We start from the raw sequence: 10,162 nt of genomic DNA, 5'->3' as shown, positions 1-10,162 counted from the left end.
ATACGGGAAATTATACTGCTGAAAGACCACATCGCCGTCGGGAAAGACATCAAGCATGGAGGGATACAGGCGCTCGCAGTTCTCAGCGTGTCTTCGAATACTACCACTGGTCCCATGCAAGTGTAGGACAGTGTCTCCCATAGCATAATGCTGCTTCCACTAGCCTGCATCCATGGCACGCTGCAAGTTACAAGCCGCCGTTCACCTCGATGACGGTATTTGTGGAAACGACCATCAGCCTAGTGTAACAAAAAATGCAGCGACGACACGTTTCCATTGATCAACGGTCGAGTTCCGATGGCCCCATCACCACTTCTGTCGTAATTGAGGGTGTCGTTGGGTCAACATGTGAACACATAGGAGTGCTGTGCTGCGGAGCTCCATGTTCAACAGTGTACAACGATCGGTGTGCTCCAAAACACTTGTGCATGCACCAGCATTATGTTCTTTCGATATAGATGCCACAGTATACCATGTATCCTATTTTATAGAGTTTACAGAGCAGACAAACCTCTGAACGCCGCGTACTATGAAGAGTCGTGGACATCCAACCATTAACACCTAATGGTAGTTTCATTGTCCTACCTTGTGTAGTATGTGAACATTCGATCAGATTCGCCGTTTTCGAGATACTCGTTCAGAGGCTCTGATTAATAATAATCTACGCTTTGTCAAAGGGCTTGTCTCAATGAATTTTCGCATTTGCAGCCCATATCTTCGCTATGGTGATCCCCTATCCATGTCTGCTATAATTATATAGTTTTGTTAGTGTGTTATGTGCCCACAATGCCACCAAGTGGCATCGAACGTCACACTGGACAGTGGCCATGTTTTGGATGATCAGCATAGGTTTCATCTTTTATACAAATCAAATTAAAAATTTCTAACTCTATATACAGTGAACAGAGCTGATGAACTAGGAATTTGTAAACAGTATAAATATTAAGAGAGTGAATATGGTGTTCATTCCACATTACAGTCAGTAATGTGGTGAACACAGTAGGCATATGTAATTAACCCACTGAAAAATGTTGATGCGGGGAACACAGTGGTTAAATGCAATTAATAATTTAACATATATGATGCACAACACTCTTTTGACAGTGAATGTAGCTATTATTGTACATGCTAATAATTACTATACATTACTTTGTTATTTGATAGGTTCTCATATGCAGTATAAATGGTAAGTATAGTCGCTGATACAAACTGATCTTAACACTAATCAGATCATAAAACTCTTTCAGATAGTAAAATGGGTTTTCAGTAACTAATTGTGCAGTCTTTGCTTATGAATGTAATTTCACTCATGCAATTTCTTTTGTTCCTTGCCAAGCTCATTTCAACAACTTTGTGGCAACGTAATTCTTTTGGTAAATTAATAAAGTTTGTTTCACTTGTGTTGTTCAAAACTAATCATGGTTCATCATTTCCACAGCTTTCTCAGTTACTGTTTGCTGAAATGGTCAGAACAGAGAAGCAGCAGCAGAAACTTCTGTCATGTGAAAGACATAGTAAAACACACCCATTCTTGAACAAAGTGACAGACGTGTCAATATGAATAATTTACACATGGCTCACTGCTGTAAAAAGCCATGGAGTGTTAACATCTTTCTCAACGTTTTCTTAAATACTGGTATATCTAATACAGAATTTTTTATACTTTTTATATCTGTCTATAGCATAAGGTACATTATTTTATGTTTATCTAGCATAGTTTTCTGATATAGGGCCTAGTATGTACTTATCTATGAAAATAATTCGTATTAATAGCTTTATAACTGTGAAACTCGCCATTTAATGCTGAAAATTCACTATGTGATTAAGGTAACACACTTTATTTTACAGTATACACAATCTCGCAGGAGAGATAAAATTTTTAATTTTGTAAAAATGTTCCTGCATGATTACATACATGTCACTCCTTTCATAACTCTTATTGCTCGTTTTTTAATTCAAAATTCCTGTTTTGTAACACTTCAATTTCTCCAGACCTATGTACCACACTTTTTCAGGCTATGCACATTTTCATAGTAAGCACCAAGTACTATTTCAGCATTACATAAGTCCCTAATTATTACTCAAGCCTTTTATTCAATAGTTCAGTGTATCTTTGCTACCTAAACTAGTCATCTAACCAAACTACTTGAAACTTCGTGTACAGTGCTACAGCCACAGGCATCTGCAAGAAGGGAATGAGGGGAGAACTCGCCGCTCCCTTTCCCAGAATATGTAGTTTGATTTATTGCAGAATTCTCACTTCTAGGAATGACTGGCTATACATCAGTTTTCTGGAAAATTATAAGCTTTGTTATCTATAAAATTCAGTTTTTGTAGTGTGACGCATCTCGAAACTGACCAATTCATTTGTATAAAAAATTGCAATTTTAGAGTCTTCTCACTCACCCCCACTGGTTAAATTTCTGTAGACATCTGTGGCTACAGATACTAATTTCAGTAATATATTACTTGCATCATTTGTGCTTACCTCTCTAAAGCTCATCCATACAATTTTCTTCTCATTTACCGCCTTCATATTGTCTCTAAACCATAATTCTGCTTCTTTTGTTCTCACAGAGACTTTCTGCTTAATTCTGCAGTTTAATAAAAATGCTAGTATATTTGCAAACAACGTTGGCTCCACCATGGACGAATTTTACAATAAATCATTTACATGAATCAGGAGTAACAGAGGGCCCAACATGGAGCTATGAGGCTCTCCTCAATAAGTTTTCCTGTAACTTGAAAAGTAACTTTTATTTTTATGACATATTCCTGCCATCTGTTGCTTGACAGAAAGATAAAATGTAAAGCAATTCTAGGCTATTTTGCAGACAATGTATTATTTCTTAAGCTAGCATAAAAACCAGTATTGATTCTGAGAAAACCAACTCTCACTTCTTTCATATGATATCCTGAAAGCCATCAAGGATCAATGAAGTCAAGTAGAGGTAGTAACTATCGATTTCCAAAAAGAATTTGACTCAGTACTTTACCACAATTAATATCGATTGTACGATTATATGGAGTTTCAAGCAGAATTTGAGATTAGATTGAGGATATCTTGGTAGTGAGGATGCAGAATGTTATCTTGGGTGAAGAGTCATCAAAAGGTGTAGAAGTATCTTCAGGTGTGTCCCCAGGAAACTGTGTAGCAACCATAGCTCTTCGCAGTGTATATTAATGAGATTACAGATGATATTAAAACAATGTCAGAATTTTCACAGCTGATGCAGAAAAAATTCTGCACAAGTAGCCAGACTTTGACAAGATTTCAGAGCAGTGCAAAGCCTGTCAACTTACCTTAAATCTTCAGCAATGTAGAAATCATGGAGTTCATAAAAAGAAAATATGCAGTATCCTGTGTTTGGGGTCCTGCCCAGTTGTCTCTTATAGGGTGCCTAAAGGATGCTGCCTTCTCGGATAGCTATACAACAATTCAAGCAAATCATATTTCGGTGTTATACTTTCCTCTTTTTTCCAAATTCGATGATTTTTTGCTGATTTCCGTGTTTTTGACCAAATTCGGTGTTATTTTTTGCTAGTTTGGTCTTTATTTTTGGCCAAATTTGATGCTATTTTTAGTCAAATTCTGTGCTATTTTGTGCCAAATTCGGTGCTATGTAAGTAAACGAAAAATAATATCACCAAAATATATATTCAAAAAATAAAAGTTAAAAGATAAATCTTAAAATTAGAAATCTATTTTTTGCCACATTTAGGCTTTTTATGGCAGATTCGGTGTTACCTTTCTTGCCAGATTCTTACTTTTTTTAGCAGACTCTGAGTTTCTTTTGCCAAAGTGGATGTAATTTTTTGCGAATTTCGGTGTTTCCTGCCAATTTTGGTGCTATTTTTGAAGTCACATCATAGTCCGTTACATGGGAAGTGAGTGTCAATCTAGGATTATACACGAACATCATTCTCGAGGAAAAACAAGACAAAATGTAATTTCAACATTCGATAACTATCAGTTACTGTTGTGTTTTGCCCACTCATCAAATATAGGGTGCCTAGGAAACCTGCTTTCTCGTATCGCTAGACAACAATTCAAGCAATTCGTATTTACGGAGTTTATTAAAGAAGGAAATGATTACAATACTTAACTTTGTAAGATATAGAAGTGTCTCAAGCAATGAGCGACAGACAAACATAAGGGGAATTGAAAAAGAAGCGAGCTGGTGGCATAATTACAGAAACTGGTACCAGCATGTTAGAAGTATTCACCCTGGGTGTTGAGACACATGTCCCACTGTGACACAAGGCGGTGAATGGCTGTCTCATGAGACAGCCATTCGCTGCTTTGTGTCACAGTGCGACAAGTGTCCCAACAGCCAGGGTCAACACTTCTAACGTACAGGTACTGGTTTCTGTAATTATGTCTCCGGCTCATTTCTTTTTGAATGCCCCTTATATAAGCAAGCTCTTCGGTATATACAATTCGTTATACAAGCAAAACAATATAGTTCATGTGGTATCGATAGCTACAATGCCACGGTGTAGGTACAAGTTCTTAGGTTGGCACTACAACACCGACACCGACGACAGCGCCCTCTAGCCGGCGCTGTGTAGCTCTACGAGCGCCGATCCAGATTCAGCCCATTTGATTCCGAGACGACGACCAAGCAACATTGTTTCTATTTCATAGTGGGCGAGCCTTTGTAACTTGATGCACAGCTTCGCACCTATGTGCTCATCTCAGCCAAAGTTAAGTGAAACCACTTTTAATTGCAGTACCAATTGTTCTACCTCACCTGCATCGTACAGTCCGCCTACCCTTCAGTTTTCAGGAGCAGACCCACACGCCTCCTTCCAGTCACTACTGTAGCGTTCATAGACTGCCTAGGCTTCAATTGGGCCAAGACCAGGCGGCGCGGCACTTACGAGGTACGACAGTAAAGTAATGAGACTGATTTTCTTTGAAAGATGTGGCAACCCTGCATGCTTGCGTAGGCACAATATCTTTGACCTTGGTCTAGATGCTGCTTCTAGTCCAAGCGGCACATCGATGCAACTGCTCAGTCATTCAAAAATGGTTCAAATGGCTCTGAGCACTATGGGACTTAACATCGGAGGTCATCAGTCCCCTAGAACTTAGAACTACTTAAACCTAACTAAACTAAGGACATCACACACATCCATGCCTGAGGCAGGATTCGAACCTGAAACTGTAGTAGTCGTGCGGTTCCAGACTGAAGTGCCTAGAACCACTCAGCCACCGCGGCCGGCTGCTCAGTCATGAGTTGTGCTGTAATAAGTTAACACGTGTTTGTGTCTCTCGTCATGGAAATGGAACCACATAATATTGTGCAGCGGCATGCCATTTCTTTTTGTGTTAAATTGGGTGAAAACGTGACGACAACTTACGGTAAGCTTCAGAATGCTTTGAGTGAGGATGTTATGTCAAGAGATCAAGTATTTTGTTGGCATAAAATGTTTAGTGAAGGCAGAACGAATGTTGAAGATGAAGACCGCAGTGGACGACCATCAACCTCATGGACGGATGTCAACTTGGCCAGGGTGCGTGACCTCGGAGGATCTGATCAAAGATCATCCGTGAAAATGATTGCAGAAGAACTGAACATCAATCGAGAAACGGTTCGTCTAATAATGCTATGAGAAAGATGTGTGCAAAAATGGAAATCAATCCAGAATATTTGAGCCGTGTTTTCACTGGCGATGAAAGTTGTTTTTTTTTCAGTACGATCCAGAGACAAAACGCCAAAGTCCGCAATGGGGCTCAAAGGGATCACCCAGACCAAGAAAAGCTCGCATGTCAAAAGTGAAATGCATGCGTTCCAGGGGAATTGTCCATAAAGAGTGGGTGCCTCCTGGACAAACAGTTAACCAATATTACTACAAATAAATTTTAGAAAGACTTCATAAAAGAGTCCTTCGTGTCCGTGCCAACATTGCTGATAATTGGATTCTGCATCACGATAATGCGCCATGCCATACTGCCCTGTCAGTACAACAATTTTTAACCTCAAAACAAATTTCAGTACTACCACAGCCACCTTATTCACCAGATATTGCTCTGTGTACCTTTTTTCTATTTCCAGGAGTCAAAACGGCTGTCAAGGGACACCATTTTCAAACAACACAAGACGTCCAAAAAGCTGTGACGAGGGTCTTGGAGGATATTACAGAAGATGAGTTCCAGAAATGTTACTATCAATGGCAGAAGCGCTGGAAAAAGTGTCTGCAGTCAGAAAGGTAAGCTACATTTTTTTCACATCAGTCTCATTACTTTATTGTCGCACCTCATATATTCTCTTCTCTTAGTGACGCTGCTGTCTCGGTGTCGTCCTAGAGAGGGGTCCATCAGCGTACTACTGGCTGACGTCATCTCACAGGCCTCTCCGCTGCAGAGTGAAAATCTCATTCTGGAAACATCCCCCAGGCTGTGGCTAAGCCATGTCACCGCAGTATCCTTTCTTTCAGGAGTGCTAGTTCTGCAAGGTTCGCAGGAGAGCTTCTGTAAAGTTTGGAAGGTAGGAGACGAGATACTGGCCGAAGTAAAGCTGTGAGTACCGGGCATGAGTCGTGCTTCGGTAGCTCAGATGGTAGAGCACTTGCCCGCGAAAGGCAAAGGTCCCGAGTTCGAGTCTCGGTCGGGCACACAGTTTTAATCTGCCAGGAAGTTTCATATCAGCGCACACTCCGCTGCAGAGTGAAAATCTCATTCGGGAAACATCCCCCAGGCTGTGGCTAAGCCAGGTCTCCGCAGTATCCTTTCTTTCAGGAGTGCTAGTTCTGCAAGGTTCGCAGGAGAGCTTCTGTAAAGTTTGGAAGGTAAGCTGTGAGGTAAGCTGTGAGTACCGGGCATGAGTCGTGCTTCGGTAGCTCAGATGGCACTGTCATTGAAGTGTTGAAATCAATGAGTGGTGTAGGGGGAGCGTAAAGAGGTTGGGATTACGTTTGGCGGCACGGTAGCTCAGCGTGTTCGGTCAGAGGGTTAACTGCCCTCTGTAATAAAAAAAAACTGAGTTAATCGGTCAACGACGAACTGAAACGGGTGTCTTGCGACGTCCGCCCCGAGCAGATACAACGAACCAAAGCGCACAAAATGAGATAAAAAAAAATGGTAGAGCACTTGCCTGCGAAAGGCAAAGGTCCCGAGTTCGAGTCTCGGTCGGGCACACAGTTTTAATCTGCCAGGAAGTTTCATCAAAGCTCATTATTTGCCATTTTAGTTAGCAAAGTTATTTGTGAAAAATAGTCTCGTCAAGGTGATGTCCATCATTTCGAATGCAGGACTCGAGTCTCTTCTCAAAATCTCTGCAGGGATGGCAGCAATTTCTTGAATGACTGCATTCTTCAACTCGTCCAAATTTCGTGGTTTGTGGTCATAGACACAGTTCTTAAGGTACATACCAACAAGTCGGGAGACCTGAGAGGCGAAGGAACATTGCCAAAACATGAGATAATCCGGCCAGGAAACACCCGTCTAAGAACTGTCATTGAAGTGTTTGCAGTGTGCGATGTTGCCCCATCCTGATGGAACCAAACGCGTTTTAAAGGGATTCGTCGTCTTCTTATATCTGGTTTCAAGAATATCTCGAGCATACGAATGTAATGAACTAAATCAACAGTAACTGTGGCTCCGTTCTCTTCAAAAAAATAAAGTCCAACAATGCCAACAGAGCCAAGAGCACACCAGACTGTTACTTTTTCTGAGTGTAGAGGTCGCTGGTGGATGAGGTGTGAATGCTCTGGAGCCCAGTAACGTAGGTTTTGCTTATTCTCGGTCCCGCTCATGAATAAAATTTAATTTTCATTCGATCCCAAAATCACTTGCATTCTGTAAGCGAAGTCTTCTCATACAGCAAAATCAGTTTCCTTAAGTTGTTGGACAATGAGCATTTTTAAAGGATGGAATTTTAATTCTTTATGCAAAATTCGTCTAACTGATTCACTACTGATTCGTAACTCACTAGCATGACATCTAGCTGACCGACCTGGGCTTCTGACTGCCGCTTGCCTTACCCTTTCAACATTTTCTGGTGTCGTTACTCTGCGTCTCGGGCCAGGATGCTTCTTTCCAGATGATCTGAAGTTTCCCACCCATCTGAGGATTGTGTTACGGCTCGCAACAGCTCCATGTAGACCGACATTAAATCGCGCACGAAACAATCGCTGCGTAGCAATAATAGACTCACCACTTTTCACGAAACTGTCATACACAAACACTCGACGTTGCAAGTCCCACTGCTCCATTGTGACTGAGTAAATGAAATGGCGTCTTGTGTGGATCAGAACTATCCCCACCACGACCACCTCCCACCACCGCGCCCTGAGTACTACGCAGTTCAAAGCCTTCCGTCTCCCGTGTGTCATCCTATACATTGGGCAGTAATCTGTGATATGCAGTTCACCATTGTCTGCAGGGTTAATGTGTAGATATGGAGGTGGAAACATCAGGTCATTATTGTTCAGATCAATGGCTTTACATAGCTCTAGAAACAGCCATCAGTCCCGTTCATCTTGCTCGGTAACAGGGCTCCACAGCCAGCGTGCTCTGTGAGCAGACAGTGAGAGCTGGTCTGTGAGCAGTGAGTACCGTACCCCCTCCATTTCCACTGTCGCACACATCGAGCGAGGTGACACAGTGGTTAGCACACTAGACTCGCATTCGGGAGGACGCTGGTTCAAAACCGTGTCCGGCCATCCAGATTTGCGTTTTCTGTGATTTCCCTCAATTGCTCTAGGCAAATGCTGGGATGATTCCTTTCGAAGGGCATGGCCAATTTCCTGATCTGTTCTTGACACAATCCGACCTTGCCTTCCTTGCATCGTCACAGGGAATACAGAGGGGAACCGCGTGGAGGATTATGGAACGACGAAATCGAACGTGAAGGCTATTCTTTGAAAACATAGAATGTGCTTATCTACATTTACATCCACATCCATACTCCGCAAGCCACCTTAAGATGCGTAGCGGAGGATATTCTGTACATCTACTAATCATATGCTTTCCTGTGCCAGTTACAAGTAGAGCGAGGAAGAAACAACTGTCTATAATCTATATGCCTCCATATGGGCTGTTATTGCTCGTATCTTATCTTTGCTGTCTTTACAAAATGCATGTTGGCGGCAGTAGAATCGTTCTGCAGTCAGCTTCGAACTCCGGTTCTCTAAATTTTCTCAATAGTGTTCCTCGAAAAGAAGATCGCCTTTGCTCCAGGGATTCCCATTTGGGTTCCCGAAGCGTAATAATAGCGATATTTGCTTACAAGCTAGTTTTTTTGTCACTTTCATTGACTTTTTGACGTACGGTTTGATGCTGTACAACTTTTCTCCTACCTAACCTAACCTAATATAACCTAATCTAACCTAGCCTATTCACCAAGTTCGCCATCTCTCAAGTGCTGCATGTTTTATTCCGACGAAATGAGTGTATCTCGGAAAGTGTGAAAAATAGGAGTTTTCTGATGTAGCTTTCCTACAGTAATGCTTAATCAAATATCAAAGTTTTAGTACTCAATAGGGGCAGAATTTAATGCCCTTCATTTTGATGTTCTTGGCTGTTTTGGTTAAACGCTTAGTTTCGGAGGAATTAGAAAGAAAAACTGCTAAATTTTTGACGTTTTCTTTTCATCACGACTGAACCTCGAAACAGAAATCGTGGCAAACTCAGGTTTTTCAAAATAGAGAACTACTTGAGTGATTAAAAACAGTTTCCAGAATTTCACTAATTTTTGGAAGGCAGCCCACTTTTTGGATGTAATTTTACTGGCCTATATGCTCGTCATGTACTTCTTTAACATTCTTGGAGTAGTTATTAGTGTCTTGTGATGGTGGTAGTCGGCTGTCAGCTGGCACATCTTTATTATGCAGGCTTCCACATGTTATTTCACCCGATTCTAAATTTTCTCAGTGGAACATGCACTGGTAGCATACACACTTGCAGAATATTTTTCAGGCAACAAACAAGGATCTAAACTGTAAACGGCCAAAAGTACAGATTCCACACGTTCTGGAGCAAAAAGAAGCGATTTCCTTAGTGCTCTAAATAGGCTAGACATAATACTGAAGAAGTTTTCCACTATTTTCTTGTTCTAGAGCGTCTATAGTTATTAATGCTCATGGAAACATCAATATTAAAACGGTTTGGTTTCATACAAAGAAGCTGCAAAGGAAAAGCATCGTCAGCTACAAA

Source organism: Schistocerca cancellata, chromosome 12, assembly GCF_023864275.1.
Source record: "Schistocerca cancellata isolate TAMUIC-IGC-003103 chromosome 12, iqSchCanc2.1, whole genome shotgun sequence".
NCBI lineage: Eukaryota > Metazoa > Arthropoda > Insecta > Orthoptera > Acrididae > Schistocerca > Schistocerca cancellata.
This window is presented reverse-complemented; position numbering follows the sequence as displayed.